Here is a 16,610-nt window from a genome sequence, read left to right as displayed (position 1 = left end):
TTTAAAAAAAAAAAAAAAAAAAAAAAACAAAACCTAGTCTTACCCTTCATAGAAGTACACCCAAAAGAATTGTGTGGTGATTTAACATCTGGGACAAGGGACAACAAGCAATTAAAGAAAGATTTTGAGTCTAGTAAATAAGAAATGATTGATAGAATTCAAAGATTTTTTAAAAAGAACAGAAGAAGAAAAAGAAGCAAGCTCTGTGGAAAATAATTAAGTAAAAATAAATGGACAAACTGAAGTTAAAGATTCCAGAACTGAGATGCTAAATGTATAATCCAAATATTCTTTTTTATCACAGCAGAAAAATGCCAAAATTTAGGGCTGTATGCTGACTGGTAACTTTGAGTCTTGCATAAACAGAGAAAAAGCTACTTGAAATTTAGGCCCTAAAAATGTTATAATTCTAACTAGTTTAGAGATGACTGACTTCAAATCCCTAAGGTTATAACTGAGGAAATTATATCTAAGAAAAATTAAGGAACATATCTCTATTCTGGTGCCTGGTTGCTAATCCTGGTCTCTGTCTATAATTAAAGGGGAAAAAAATCCAGATTTCTAAAACATTTCTGAAATTAAAATAACACCTAAATTTTTCAGGATAAAAAATATTTTTAAAATAACAAAAATAGTCTTAATGACATATAATATACTGAGATCCACTTTGGTATGGTACAAGGCAAGATCATAACACTGTCAAGTTTTAAAGTATAAATTTCATTCTTCAGCTGGTTTTGGGTTGTTTTCACGATATTTTCAAACATCAGTCCTCATAGAATCCATTTGCCGTAGGAAATTTACACAGATTCTTCAACTATGAAGTACAGAAAAACACACGGCTCTGTTATTTGGGTTGGTGAATTAGATTCCACAAGTCCTTTGGTTTCCTTTTTGATGTTGTCTTGCCAGTTTCTGAGATCAGAAGGAGATTAACTCTAGGAGAGCTTTCTGCGTATACCTTAGTGTCTTCCAAACTATCTCTGCCCCTCTGATGAAAAGATTTTCTGCATCACAAAGGATCTCACAGATCCTGTTCTGCATCAGATAGTCATATATACGTAGATATAAATGACATGTATATAAGACTTTCTCATGCAGAACAGGATCTTGGAGATAAACACATACACACACGTGTATGCATATGCGTATGTGTATGTGTGTGTATGTGAATGGTTTTTCACTACTTCATTTTTTTATCCATCTGACGAGGTCAAGGTGGGGCTAAAACAAGCAAAATTTGGAACTGATCCCATTTGATATTTATTTCCTGAGAAAGAAAGAAAAAATGCATTTAATAATCTGAATGCTTATGGCTATTTACACAGCCATGTGTGTTTGTGTGTTTGTGTGTGTGTGTGTGTGTGTGCTCACGCATTCCTTTTTTTTTTTTCCAGAGACTTAAATTAAATACAATTTTGATTGAGAGTTGCTGAAATGACTGGGTGTCAGCTGCTATAACTTCAAGTTTAAATACTAAACTCAAATGCAGGCTTCATGTTCCAATTCATACTGAAGCTTTGTAATATATGGCCTTGGAGTGGAGGTATACTGATCTCTTGGGAGAGGCAGGATCCAATTAAAATTCAGTTTGCTGTCTTTAGGAAAGACATAAGCAGTTATATGTCCTTTGAGAGGGTCTTAAGAAATACACACCTGAGCTTTAAATGGCTACTCATTTGACTGTGAAGTTGAATTTCAATTCATCTGGGAGTCAGAGCACAAGAAAGAATTCAAATAACAACACTCTGATATTTCCCGGTGTGTTACCAGGGAGAAAAGAGCTCCTGGATAATGAATGCCTTACACATTTGCAGATATCACCAACCACTTATAAAAACAAGGCTATTGTTATGCATAAAACTCACTCCTTTTAGGGGAAGCCTAAGAGTGAATTGAAATGTGGCTGACATTTCTACCACAAGATAAAATGCTTTTTTTTTTAATACTATGTTTAAGTTCTCACAGTTAAAAAAAAAAAAAGAAAAAGAAAAAAGAGAAAAAGAAAAAGGAAGGGGGAAATCCATAATCCAGTATTCATAAGCAATTCCAGATACGTCATCCATAAAATAACTCTCTGGAAGACATTATACTTCTAAACACAAAAGCTATTAGCAGCCTTTTCTAATTCTCTTTTAGTTCAGCAGGGGAATTACTGGCTATATTTTGCAATCCCACATATTGTTTCAAAAAGACAAAAATACAGAGCAGATTGAACTGAAAACATACAGACAAATGCCTCTATTTCATCCGCTAGTTGACTGCTAAGTGAAACACTCCAACAATACACAAGAGCCTCCCCACCCCCACTGGGGTTTTTCTGCTGGCTTCTTTTGCACAACAATGGTTTCATGGATTTTAAAACATATTTTTTAAAAAGCCACTGCATTGCTGCAGAGCGACTCCATCTCACTGCCCCACTTTAGCTTTTTTTTTTTTTAAATTCTGATTGACTATTATTGTTTTAATGTGAGATTACAGAGAGATGGATAAAATACGATCAATGGGTTTATTATACAACTATTTTGGGGTACTCAATGGCACTGTACTCAGGGTGATTTAGTTGCATAGTTCATTTTTGACAAATTTGTTAAACAGCAGTGTTAGTTAAGGCATTGCAAGATGATGTGGCCTAACACCTTCATTTTCATTTATGAGAACCGTACAACACGAGGGGCTTGCATGATCCAGGGAGCCAGAATCCTCCCTTTTCATGCCTCCATCATCTTTTAGAGCTTTGGAGCCCTCTGTATCTATTCAAAATCAGGGAGAAGTTTAAGATGATACACCTATTTTTTTATCCACCTTCTGCTCACGTGCATCAGAATCAACCCATTCCACACCCACACATAAAGGCAAGGTGGTTTAGGGGTGTATTTTCTGAGTGGGCAGCTACTGCCTGTGATAACATCACACTCTTGAAGGGGTCAGCTGCAATAAGACATGGTGCAGGGCACTGTCGAATTTTCAAAAATAAATCAACCTGGGATAGTGTCTTCCAGAAGCATGCACTTTAGCAAATTTTTGCAAAAATCTTATTTTCTTATCAATAACAATATTTAACATATATTCAAAGCTTATTGTGCATCAGGCTCATAATGAATCCAGAGAGAATGTAAATGGTATTTCAAGGCTCACCCTGGTGTGTGGAATATCTAAAGTCATGCTCTTACCTACTGACCTCTATAGCCTTCCAGTCACTCAAGGGTGAGGCAGGACAGAAAGACAACAGAAAGAGAACCAAGCTGGTTCTCTCAAAAGATCCTACCATAGGGCAGAGCTCATATCTGACAATTAAAAACTGTGTATTATTAAACAGATAATACCTACTGTTTGGAAAAGTATTACACTTAATCTTAGCCAAAAGGCTGAGAAGCAATGGGGTAATAAAGCCTGATTCCAAGTCAGAAAACAATGTACTCCAAAATACAATTACTTATAAACAAATTGTTTGAGGTGCCTGTACTATTAATTATTTAAAAGGAAAATCTGAGTCAAATGAGATGGAAATGCTAATTCATAAATATGAGTAAATGAACATTAGTGGGGAAAATATTTACTTAAAAAGTGTGAGAGACCAAAATGCCCAAGGTAGGTCAACACAACACTTTAACCAGAAGATTCTATTAAATTCTCACTATATATACATGCTCTAATGTATAGGCCTATCCTGCTTCACATGATCCTTTTACAGTTTGATGGGTTTCTCTGAAAGAAAAAAATGAAAGATTCCTCTAATTCTTGTTTCCTCTAATTACTCTAATTCTCCCAGGTTTTAGGGACAGGACTTTATCAGAAGGAATTCTAGAGAGGCCCTGTCTTGGAACAGAAAAGAAGTGATTTCCATAAAGGATAGAGTTGGTTTGTGTACTTAGGGAACATGAATATGAGGCAGGATTAGGTATAAATAACCTATAAGATGCGTAGATGAAATTCTGTCAGAGGAGAGAGATTATATGCAGTTTTCAAAAGAAGTGAACTCTTAACTAGTCTTTAGAAATTAGTAAAATTGATTGAGATTACCAAATGTAGTCTGTTTGGATAGTCTCATTTGGCGTTCATGCATATGGAGCACTTAGCCAGCTGCCTGGCACAGAAAGAGTGTACAATGAGTGGCAGCTGTGATTTAAATGCCGATTCTACATGGTGTTTATTATTACTTCTGATGAGATGGTGAGATGAGTCATGTGCTATAAACCGAATGTCTGGGTCCCCCCAAAATGTACATGTTGAAATCTAACCACCAAGCTGATGGTATTATAAGTTGGAGCCTTTGGAATGAATAGGATCAGTGCCTTTACAAAAGAGGCCTGAAAGAGTACAATCACCTTTAGCAATGTGAAGATACAGAAATCAAGGTGCCATCTTTGAAGCAGAGGTCAAGCCTTTACCAGTCACAGAATCTGCTGGAGCCTTGATCTTGGACTTCTCAGACTTCAGAACTGTGAGAATTAAATTTCTGTTGTGATAAGTTACCCAGTTCTAAGGTATATCATTATAATAACCCAAACAAACTAGGAGAGAGAATATATTCAAAAACCCCAAGCTGAAGAAATCAGAAAGTTCAATGGCAACGGGAGTATCCTGTGAGAAGGGTGGCCTGAGCACCAACCACCTTGCTGCCCACCATGAGCCCCAGTTCTAATTCTAATCAACCTCCAGCTACCTATCTTAAGCAGAGCACCTTTTGGGGCGGGTGATACATAGGGAGGTTACACACAAGGCCTCTAATCTGTAGGAACGTAGCTGGAGAAAGCCAATGAACTGATTTCCATGTACCAGGAGTGATGAATCTGGGGACGTGAATCAGAGCACCATGCTTCCTGGAGAGTATGTGACCCCGGGAAGCAGAACTGTGAACCCCTAAATTCTACTTGCTTGAGGGGATTGTCTTTGGGGTACCTGCTAGTCTCCTTGGCTTTGGAGGAGTCAAGAAGGAGTGCCACACAGAAGCTCAGGTTCCCTCTGCCCTTGATAGTGACTGATCTAACGTGTGGTAAGGAACTTCCTCTTCTTGATCCCTCAGCTTGGGTCAGACAATGTACCAACTGGGACTGAGACTACTGTATCTTCCTCCATTCCTGTGCCTCCAGGGTCCCCAAAGATAACCCAGGCAACTAGAATTAAGGGCAAGCAGTGAACATCACAAATATTGCAAGGGGACTCAGCATTCTGAAGGAGGAATAACAATCCACACACTGAAATGAATGTCCTCTCATGAAATAGAAGTGCCAGCGGAGACAGATAACAACATTCTCAAAGAATAAAAAATTCTCTTGAAAAAATATCATTAGACTACATTTCCGGAGCTCAAGAACTTAGGCTTTAAATTTTTAAAATTTAATCCAGTTAAGGAAAGGATAGTTTCAGATGAGAAAGTCTCACTAATATAGCATGAGACAGTTTAAGGCAAATACCAACGAGTAGTATTGATACTCTAACTGAGCTAATGATTAGACCCGCCTGCTAACCATCCAACTCACTTGGGATACCTGTTAAAAATATTGCTTTTTCAACTTACCTGACCCTTAGTAAATCAAAAGCTCTGCAAATACAGCCAGTGAAACTGCATTTTTGTTTGAAGTGGCTACCAGTTTTATTTGATGGGCACTGGTTATGAGGAACTGTCGAGGCTGGCAGCAAATGTTGGTGGTTATTAGGGTGAGAGATCACTGGGTCTGCAGGGATGGTCAGAAGCACAGAGAGGAGGGAGCTGAAATGGGCTGAGGGGTGGGTGGGGGTTACAGATAATGACAAAAACATGAAACAAAGATGACTGAATGTTTTCTCTCTCTGAACCAAACTTTTTACTGGGGGTAGTCACAAATACTTGTCACAATTATAAATGAAATACTGAGTCTCCAATTTTTCTGTATGTAGGTCTAACCCGAAATATTATAAAACACATTGAGTATATAAGAAGTTGAAGAACTGCAATTTTGCAGAAGCTTATAAAAAAAAAACCTGGGTCTAGCTAGTGCATATTTCCTTTATTCTGTGTGGGCACATTTGATAACTGAAATACACAAGTGAAATTTTTTGCAGTCTTATGCTTTTAACCACTGACAATAACTATGGTCTTTTATCTCCCAGGTTTCCATTTCAAGAAGGAAGGATTGGTTTTGGCAAGGTGTGGTTGAACAACACTCATAAATGGGGTACTTGCATGACAAATATGTAGAGGTGAGTTTAATTTAAAAGAATCCCCTTGAGTACCTTCTCCCACATTTCCTGAACTACTCCCACAAAGGGAGATAACACATTCCTTGGTTTTAGCCCTTCAAATAGCTGTGTCTGAGTCACCAAGGTAAAATAACAGGAATCAAAGCATTCATGGGTCAAGAAAGATGATTCTTTGATAACTTTATAGTAAGTCATTTCTTTGGAACTGTTTGTTTTTTCACGGAGTTGTGATGGATTTGAACTAAATGCATTCATAAACTTTCACCTATATCCTTATTTACCCAAACTTTCACCTATATCCTTATTTACCCTAGCTCCATGAGACTGCCTTTTCTTCAGAGACACAGAGCACAGCTACTTCCTCAAGAGAAAGAAGCCCAGTGTTTCCTGTGTCAGACCCATAGCACACCAATTTTATGAAATACTCTATGACAAATGGAAAGCTCTCTGTCAACAAATTTTGAATATGATGTACATGCTATTCTGGGCTATGGGAAACATTAGAATATCTGAACTTCTGGGCTCTGAAGTCAAGAAATTACTAACTCCTTTTTTTTTTTTTTCTGGAGGGGGATCCAACCCAGGGCCTCACGTATGCTAGACAAGCACTCTACCACTGAGCCACACTCCCAACCCCCATTCTTTTAACTTTTGAATTATTGAACTTCTATATTAGTTTCCTAGGACTACTTTAACAAATTGCCACCAACTGGGTGGTTTAAACTAAATGAATTGATTGACAGTTTTGGAGACCGTAAGTCCAAAATCAAAGTATTGTCAGTTTTGGCTCCTCCTAAGGATGTGATGAAAAGGTCAGTTCTGGGCCTCCCTCCTTGACCTGTCAAGAGTTGGCTCCGTGTTCACATGAGCTTGCCTTGTACAGCTGTCTCCAAATTTCACCTTTCTTAAAAAGACACTAATACAGAATTAGAAACCCACTCTAATGATCTCATTTTGATTACCTCTATAAACACCCAATCCTCAAGGTAAAAAAGAACATCCATGTTAGGGGATAAGGGGACATTTCAACCCATTAGGCCACTGAGTCCTTTTCTCAATATGCCACCTATTAACCTGCATTTTATACTCTGGGAAATGTGACTGCAGCTTCATAAGTACCATGCTCTGCCTAAGTGGTTCACAAATGCTATTTACAATATAGACACAGCATCACTGGGTTATACTGCTTAGCCCCCACCCCCTAGTCAAATCTGCTCTTAGGGATCAACTTAAGAGCTTACTACTTTAAAACCTGCCCAGAAGATTCTGATGCATAACCAGGTTGGAGGTTCAGAAGCCAGTTTGTTCTTCTTTCTTATTATTTTTTTTTTTATTTGACTTGGGTCAGAAATCTTAGAAGAGCTGCCTAAGAAGTCTTCCCCTTCTTTAAAGAGTGTGAACATAGAATTATTTCCTCATCTGTGCTTTTATCACTTCTCTCTTTCTCCACTGTAATACAAACTACTTGATGTGCATAGAGACCTGTCTTATTCGTCTCTTTGTTCTCAGTGTACCAGAGTAAGCACATGATAAATATATTCAATAAGTATTTATTGAATAAGTGCCTGCAGAAATGCACATCAACATGTACAACTATGTTACTATTTAAAAAAAAAAAAAAGCTCTTGATGTTAACCATCCTTAACCTTGGGATTTTAAGACATGACCCATGGAGCAGTCCCTCCTCCCTTCTACTCCAGCTCTAATGGCATACTTTTGGCTTCAGGATACAGCCTGCTCACTCCAACCTCAAGGATTATTATTATTATTTTGGGGGGGCGCGGTACCTGCTACTTTGAAATTCTTCTTTCTGCCCTCTTTCCCCTCCCCACCTCCCAATTGCCACCACTATTTCCAAATGAATATTTAGACTGTCCTTTAAATTTGAAGTAATGCCTCTGTTAAACATCTCCATGAAGTACTTTGTTTTCCCAATGGAGACCTTGGCCATACTGGTAATAACGGGTTCAACACCTGCTCTCCCTGCCAGACTGCAAGCTCCATGGGACAGCCTTCTTGTCCATTGTGTACATTTTTGAAACTGCAGAAACCTGCACATGGCAGGAAGTCAAATATTGACTGAGTGGTTATCTACTTTTACCGTGGTTGTGTGTGTTTTTCCTCCGCCATTAAACTGGGAGCATCTCTGGAGCATGAAGTAGGTTTAATTCACTTGTCTATTTTTGCTACCTGGCACACTGCCTGGAAGACAGAATGTGTTTAATAAATTTTCTTAAAATGTGTAAGGCTTTTGTTTATTTGTGTGTTTAGTTGTGCCTAGATGAAAGCGTGGGATAGAAATTTAGAACAAGGGTCTATGTTAGTAGTGACATAAAAATAGATTTGTTCTTTCCTGTCGCTAGAATCCAAACTTTAAATATCTGGAAAATAAAAATAAGCCAGAACAACAAGGAATATTTAATAGAATCAAGGCATCCCCAGACAACTGAAATGCTTTTGGAAAAAAAGCAAATTAAAAATGATAATAAATGAGACAACGGCTTAGTTTTCAAATTGGCAAAAGTTAATTTTCCAATTGCCAGATGATGGAAAATGCATCATTTCAAATGCAGCTCTTGGCATATATTTTTAACGAGAACCTGGAACATTTGTCAAATGGCAATTCCACCCATTTATCATTTTCAAAGGCAGTGACAAGCCCAGCTGCAGGCCAGCTGGGATGTGTAGCAATGACCCGACTTCAAGTTACATAAGACATCAGGGTCTTAGTGACCTGAACCTCTTCTTCCTAAGATGCCCCTCCACTTTTCACCTTTCCGCCATTTTGCTCTTTGAGGGTCAACCTGTGGCAGTGTGTTGTTTCTTCCCATAACACTCAACTCTGGCTTTGTGACTTTTTGTTGTGACTTTTTGTAGGCAATCATGCAAGATAGGGGGAATAGGCACCCATTTCTCTGGAGTAGGTAGGAATGTGTCTTTTGTATTTTCCCAATACCACTGCTGTACAGAAAGAAAAATTTTTGCATTGGACCAAATTGTCTCCTTAGCAATTTGGAAAGAGTTATATCTTATCTATTCTCCTTTAAGATTAAATGGACTTTAAAAATCTTTAATAGATGGAAATGATACCTGCTGAGGTATCTTGGCAGTAAAAGAAATCAAAACAGGGACCTCTTTTTGGCAAAAGGCATGGACTAGTGGTGATGTTGAACATCAGGGTCTACTTCATAGTAGCCAAGACTGGCAGAGTCTTCTGATATAAATATGGCAACATGAGGAAAATGGCTTGATGTTCTGAGAGAATGGGATCCTTCCCACCTGAACAACCCCCAAAGCCCTGACCCAGCAATGCCATCATCATGATTGTTAATAGACATGCACCAACCTCATAGAAGGCCTTCCACTGAGACAGCATGCAAATCATAATCCACAAATGACCAGTGATTCTCCAACTATCTTGTCACCTGAGGTTTTCCAGCAAGACACCCATGCCCCTTTGTTGTAGAGTGGTTCCTGAGGTTCTGGGCCAACACAAGGAGATAAACTCAAAAGGAAGGAAAAGTAGAAGTTCCAGGAACCAGTTCAAATGTGCTTAAAAACAATGTTAGCTCTAAAAAAAAAAAATCCTCCAGGTTAATGAATGAACCATAAATTATCAGCAGAGTTAATAGTTTCCTAATGCTCTTGTAACATGTCACCATAAACATGGTGCTTAAAACAACACAATGTATTATCCTGGTGTTCTGGAGTTCAGAAGTCCACAGTGGGTCCTACCTATGCTAAAATTAAGGTGTTGCTGGGTTTGCATTACTATTGGAGGCTGTTGGGGAGAATTATTTCCTTGCCTTTTAGCTTCTAGAAGCTGTCTACATTGATCACTTAGTGGCCTCTTACTCCAACTTCCAAGCCAACTCCTTAACATTTTAAAAATCTCTTTCTCTCCCTCTTCTCCTTAACTTTTCCCTCTTCCTCTATTTCCAGTCATATTTTCTCCTGTATTTAACCTTATCTTCCTGACTCCCTGTTATAGAGTCCCTTGTGAAAACACTGGGCCCAAGAAGAATACCAGCCTAGTTTCCCCATAAGATTAAGGTTTTAGCCTTAATCTGCAAAATCCCTTTTGCTATGTAAGTAACATACTCACAGGTTTCAGAAATCAGGATGTGGACATACTGTGAGGAATCATGTTCATTTTCCTGTCTACCACACTCACACATCATCATCTTAATGCTGAGTGAATTATCAGTACCCATTATCACTTAAGCAGATAGCAGGAACTTTTTAAAAAGACAGTGGCCAAGATGGCAAAGGAAAATGATCACTTAGGCATGAGGTATCATGAATGCAATGGAAAAGATTTGCTGATTTTAAATTCTTGTTTGCATAGACAGTAAAGACCATTAACTGAGATCAGAAATGCATAAGAAGTCTTCAGGAAAAATAAATAAACATGATGTTAAATATTTTCAATTTGAGATAGGATATAGCATCAATTACTTAAGCAGCAGAAGTAAATGCAATCATTCTCATGTATATAAAATATAAAATTATGTCTTTTAATATATATTTTCTAAGGATTTGACATATATTATTATCATTATGAGAAAATATAGTTCAGAAAATAATTTTGAATTTGTAGAGGTATCTGCACCATATACTTTATTGCACCAGACATAGTGTAACACACAGATAAATATGTTTAAAAAAGCAAAAAAAAAAAAAAGACATTTATTCTAAAGTAAGGATTTCCTATTTTAACATAGGTAAGTTGTGAATATTTTCATTTACTACACATAATGCCTCTTGTTTTATGTCACTCCAATCTAAGTAGCATAAATATTTTAAAATTTTTAGAGATCTGCAAGACATAGGGAGATATAAAGTTATATAATATCTCATAACATGTTTCTATAGATATGATTGTGTAAAGAATATATAAGCAATAACCATGTTTTGGGAACAAAAAGTAGAGTACTATGCATCTTCTTTTTTTCCTGAAATCCATGCTTTTCAGGGTTTTGACCACCACTGGCCTCCATTGATTGACATGCTCAAAAGTTATTCTATGGAGAGGCTCATGTAGCAAAGAACTGAGGGAGGATCCAGGCTAATGGCAATAAGGAACTAATGCTCTCAAGAACAACAATCTATTTAGGAACTAAATCCTACTACCAACTACATGAGTAGTTTGGAGGCAGCTCTTCTCCCAAGTGAGAAATGCCTGTAACCCTGACTTTATGGACTAAATTATGCCACCTCCCCCACCAGATTTATATGTTGAAGCCATAACTCTCAACATCTCAAAATGTGACTGTATTTAGAGACAGGATCATTCAAGAGGCAATTAAGTTTAAATGAGGTCATTAGTATGGGCCCTACTTTGATATGACTGATATTTTTATACAGAGAGGAAATATGGACACAGACATGTACAGAGGGAGGAATTCACAGAGGAAATGTCCATCTACAAACCAAAAACAGAGGCTTTACAAGAAACCAACCCTCCAGGCACCTTGATTTCAGACTTCTAGCCTCCAGAGTTGGGAGAAAATAAATTTACATTATTTAAGCCACCCAGTCTGTGGTACTTTGTTATGAGGCCTTAGAAAACTAATATACACCTTAATTATAGCTTTTGAGGAATCCTGAACTGGAGGACACAGCTAAGGAATGTCCAGATTCCTGACACACAAGCCTGGAGATGACATATCTGTCCTGTTTGGGGTGCTAAGTGTTGGGATAATATGTTATTCAATAAAAGATAACAAATACATCTTCTGATATTGTCATATATATATGTCTATCATGACATTTAAGATATTACATTGTAGGTAACATATGCATTAATCACTTCTCAACTCTGTCTTAATGCCCAAATGTAGAACTAATTTTTTCACTAATTTCCCTTTGAAGCACAATCATAATGGGTCTAATGTGATTTGCAGTTTTGCGTAAAGATTTGTGGAAGTATAGGAAGCAGTCACAGTACCACAGAAGAAGCCTTGCAAAGCCTTCTTCCTTTCTGCAAAATCATCTCTATTATGTACATATATAGTTCAGGCTCTGGAAATTCATCCCAGACCAGCTCCCAGTGAATTGTAGAACTCACTGGGAATGTAAAAGTTTCAGGCCCCACTTTGACATTCCCTGTGAATTCTACATACAATTCACTGGGAGCTGCAGTTTGTGCTAGAGTCAGAAAACTAGGTGGAAATATAAAACATTTTTGAGAGAATGCCTCAAGGGATCTCAGAAATAAGGGGCCTGCATCTCCAAAAGCTCTAGCAATTTTCTTGTGCTTCCTATTCCATTCTGGATATTCTCTTTTGTTATTTTGAATTGATTTGGGCCAATGGCTCTGGTAGCTTGTGGAATGGTAAACATTGACTTTAATAGCAGAGTCGTCTTCTGTTTGATATCTGTGTTTTCTCAAAAAGGTTCATTCAAATTTTGTGTTGGGCTTTAATAAACCCATCTATTCCACTTACCTAGATCTATCAAAGCACTTACAAACAAAGATGATACTACCTGATGAGTATTTTCCATACTGGACTCCTAGATAATAACATTTTTATATAAAATTCATTTTCCTGCACCTGCACCATATTGGCCCAAGTCAACGCCCATGTCAATTCACTTGGTGCTCATAAAGTTACCAGGTGTTCAGTCAGCATTTTATTAAAAAAAAAAAAAAAGGAAGAAAAGAAAAAGCTATATTAGATAAAGGAGTAGATTAATTAATTTTCACATGTGATTTGATCTAATGGATAAATAAGGGACTGAGCAATCCTGGGAACTTGTATTAGCCTTAATATTCCTCAGGGGGAATAGTGTTCTAGGATCATAGCCCATCTTGAAAAATCAAGGGTTCTCAGCAGATCCACATTCTTTTCCCCTCTATGCTGCGAGATACCTGTGGACAAATCTCAAGGTTTGGTCATGCAGCTTCTCTGCCTGTGTCTAGATGACTGAGTTTAAGATGGAAACCTGATCTGACCACAGGCCAAGCCTGAACTTCTAGTCCAGTTCTATCTGCAAATATCAATAGTTATCAATAGTCAATACTCCCATTGGCTTCCTTATATCTGTGTATCCATTTTCCACAATTTAGAATGAGGAAGGGCATCGTCCTCAAACCAAAGTGATTCCTTCCTAGAGAACAGGAAGCAGTGTTCTGATGTTTGCTTTGCCAGGCCAGAAAATTCATGTTCTGAGATTTTCAGAGAAATATTGGTCCCAATTCAAACTGATTTTAGGGAAACAAAAACAAACAAACAAAACCCCCAAGGTTAAGATGTGAATTCTAGACTAATAACAGAATTAAGAGGAAGGTAGGGACAAAGGGCCTCTGAGATTCAGGGTGAAGGAAAGGCAGGATGGCCAAGCAGACCAGAAAGGACAAAGCATCAGGAATGCCAGAGAAATCGGGGGAAGACAGGAGAGAAGAACAGAGAGCCTGCAGGTCCCAGAGAAAGAATGAAAGGAAGAAGATACAAGACTCTAGAGAGCTGAAGGTCCAGCTCCTGAGGAAGAAGAGGGAGGGAAAGGAGCCAGTCAAGTGAAAGAGAAGGACTAGAAAACAGGAGAAAGATTTGTGGGTCGTACCCTGCTGGGGTGAGAGCACAAGTTCATCTGTACAAGTTTTTATGTATGTTTTCTGGGACTCTTCTAGTTCTTTTACAATTGTAATTTCAGAATTTCTTTAAATAACTCTTAAGAATCATTAACTGGGAGTTACTATACATCCAAAACAAAACAAAACCATTGCCAATGAGTAGGAGTTCTCATAACCCTCATCAGAAAGACCTGTCGAGCTCCCAAATCCTGTCCCTAGCAACCATGAAAAGTTTTAATGATAGTGTTTCCATAAAAGCCAGACTGAATACAATCACCACCCAGACCAAAGTGTGGGTGAAATCACAAAACTGCTTTCAAGTCCCAATCTTTTCTTTGAAACTTAAAATTATACTCTTATAGCAAGGGAACAATCTAAAAGAAGCAACACGGGATGATTTTAAAAAGCGAGGGGGGAGTGTGTACGTTGTCGGAATCAAGATGGAGTCACTTTAGTCAAAGCCTCACAACAACAAGGAATAATAAAGGCAGGAAATTGTGAAGCACTGGATCTCAGGAACAAATTCTTGATAACAAGAACCATCATAAAAAAAAAAAAAAACCTGTGCCAGGACCACAGCTTTGCACAAAAGCTGCCACAACCTTACACAGAAAATACTTCAAAGACAATTGCCTGTCCAACCTTGGGCAGATGCCACTCTCGTTATTGATACTGGTTGCCAGAGTTGTTATTTTAAAATAGCTTATGTAATCCTCTTCATTTTTGCCTTTAAAAGCTTCCCCTCAACTCAACCTTTTTGAATATACCCATGGTTTCCATGGCACATTTGTGCTTCCTTACAATGTTTTCTGCTTATTCCCAAGAGTCTGTCTCTCTGGGTCTTTGTTATTTAAATTGACAGCGTGAAAAAAGACAAGGCAGAGTTTGATTACATCTCAGAAAACACTTCTACGAAGTATATGAGATCTGGCTCCAGGGATTTGGGTTTAGAGATCCATGTGAAGCCTCAGAAAACACCATAACCAAATGTTCAGGGGAATTGTATACCCCTGGTTTACCCATATACTAGAAGTTTTCAAACCCTGCACTCAGTGGTCACTAAAATGGTCTGAGTTGCAGAAAACCCTTGTCATTGATCTGGGCCAATGGCTCTGGTGGTAGCTTGTGGAATGGTAAACATTGACTTTAAGAGCAGAGTCTTCTTCTGTTTGATTTCTGTGTGAAATTCTATGGCTAGGAGATGTTTATGTTCATATGAAAATAACTGTAAGCAATCCATCTTTTGGATTCCATCTCTCCAGAAAATGCAAATTCCATCTTTTAAAATAGGAAAACACCACAGCCAAATAATGCCTTTGGCCTATTATGTTGTAAAATTATCTGGAGTCTCTTTTTCAGTGCCCTAAGAAATCATTTCACTTTGATTGCATCATGGCATATCACTCTTATAAGGGTGCATTGGGCAGTTGTGTCTTTAACAAGGCTGTTTAGGTAAGAGGAACAGATACTCAGAAGGCATCTCAACAAATAAAGAACAACTGTATTTATTTAATTTAATCTAACAAATGGATTTATTTATACCTGCCTTCTTCCAGAAAGGATTTAAGGATTTAGCTACTGTGAAGATCTGAAGGTATGAATACTCATGAAAGCCCCAGATTAATATCTGGAACATAGAACACATCCAGATAGTTTTCAATTATCAATTGCATTAATCTAAACTTGGAAAGGGCTTTTAAACTGCAGTGAAATATCAACTAGCCTCAAACCTGCATTTTTAGAAAGCTATTTTGTCATTCAAAGACCAGCACAATAAACCTACTGTTCCTAAAAAAAGAAAAGAAAAGCAACCTGCTGGTGTTGCTTTGTTCATCTTATCACCTTATCATTCTGCAGCTTATTTAGGATCATGTGTGGGAAAGTGAGTGAAAATGCTTGAGCCCTATGCTTAGCCCAGGGATTTCTTGGGAAAACATCCATCTTAATTGGGTAGCCACATAAGAAAAGGGAGAGAAATATTACTATTACAATGAAGGTGGGGTTTTTTCAGTATGTTTCAAATCTAATGTTTAAAATTAAGAAAATATAGAGCAGACCATCTGTATTGATGTCTCACTCCACTTTTGGGACAACAGTCAAACTGAGATTATTAGTGGATTCTTGAAATAAGAGGTATAGAATACCATCTTTAAGATGATAGGCCTCAAATTCCCTTTGTTTTTAAGATTAGATGAAGAGTTGCAAAGAGCTATATTCTCTACTGAATCACTCCAACATTCTGTGAACATTATGGGATGAATATTCACATAGTTCTCCCACTATTTCAGTATGAACTGAGGGCCTAAATCCAAACCCCAAAATTAATCTCTGTTGAGTTCTAATCTTAACACTGAAATAGATGCATTTGGAAATCCTGCTAAGTAGACTTTACCCAGATGCCATCTGAAAGATGCAGAGAGAGCTGAACATCTTACAACTAAAGAATATTCATTCTTTATCTCTCAAGAGAAATGAGGGTCAGGTCAGTTACAGATGTGACAAATAATTGATCATATTCTCTTGGACATTTAGAAGCTTCCCTGGGTTTTTTGAGTAAATTTGTTGACAGCTGATTAATTGGAAAGCCCATCTACTACTGCCACTCATTCTGCCTTTGTACAATGTTCTAGCCATCACTTCACTGAAAAGATGAATGAATACATGTGAAAAACTATTCCAAACACAGTACTTTCCACAGGGTTGGGTCTATCCTCTACCATTTCAGTTCCATTTTAGCATAATTTAGAGTGATGATGTAAATGGCATGATGTTTTTATACTCCAAGCAATCAAAACCCAGTTTGGGAGACAAGAAGAATTCAGGAAATGTTTCCTTGAAAAAGATGTATTTA

The 16,610-nt window shown here is 37.7% G+C and overlaps 1 long non-coding RNA gene and 1 pseudogene across 2 annotated transcripts in view; one reads left to right on the top strand and one right to left on the bottom strand.

The window, feature by feature from the left end:
* The window catches only part of LOC125617098, a 151,356-nt gene extending 143,514 nt beyond the window's left edge, over positions 1-7,842 (top strand). For both annotated transcript variants that reach the window (XR_007347951.1, XR_007347948.1), the window contains one exon: positions 6,094-7,842. This is a non-coding gene — a long non-coding RNA (uncharacterized LOC125617098). The remainder of the gene's footprint in view (positions 1-6,093) is intronic.
* On the bottom strand, positions 3,213-3,380 carry LOC125618194 (annotated as a pseudogene).
* Positions 7,843-16,610: the final 8,768 nt, after the last annotated feature.

Source organism: Marmota marmota, unplaced genomic scaffold (assembly GCF_001458135.2).
Source record: "Marmota marmota marmota unplaced genomic scaffold, marMar, whole genome shotgun sequence".
NCBI classification, from domain to species: domain Eukaryota; kingdom Metazoa; phylum Chordata; class Mammalia; order Rodentia; family Sciuridae; genus Marmota; species Marmota marmota.
Note: the sequence above shows the minus strand (reverse complement) of the source record. Positions and strands in the feature narration are given on the sequence as shown.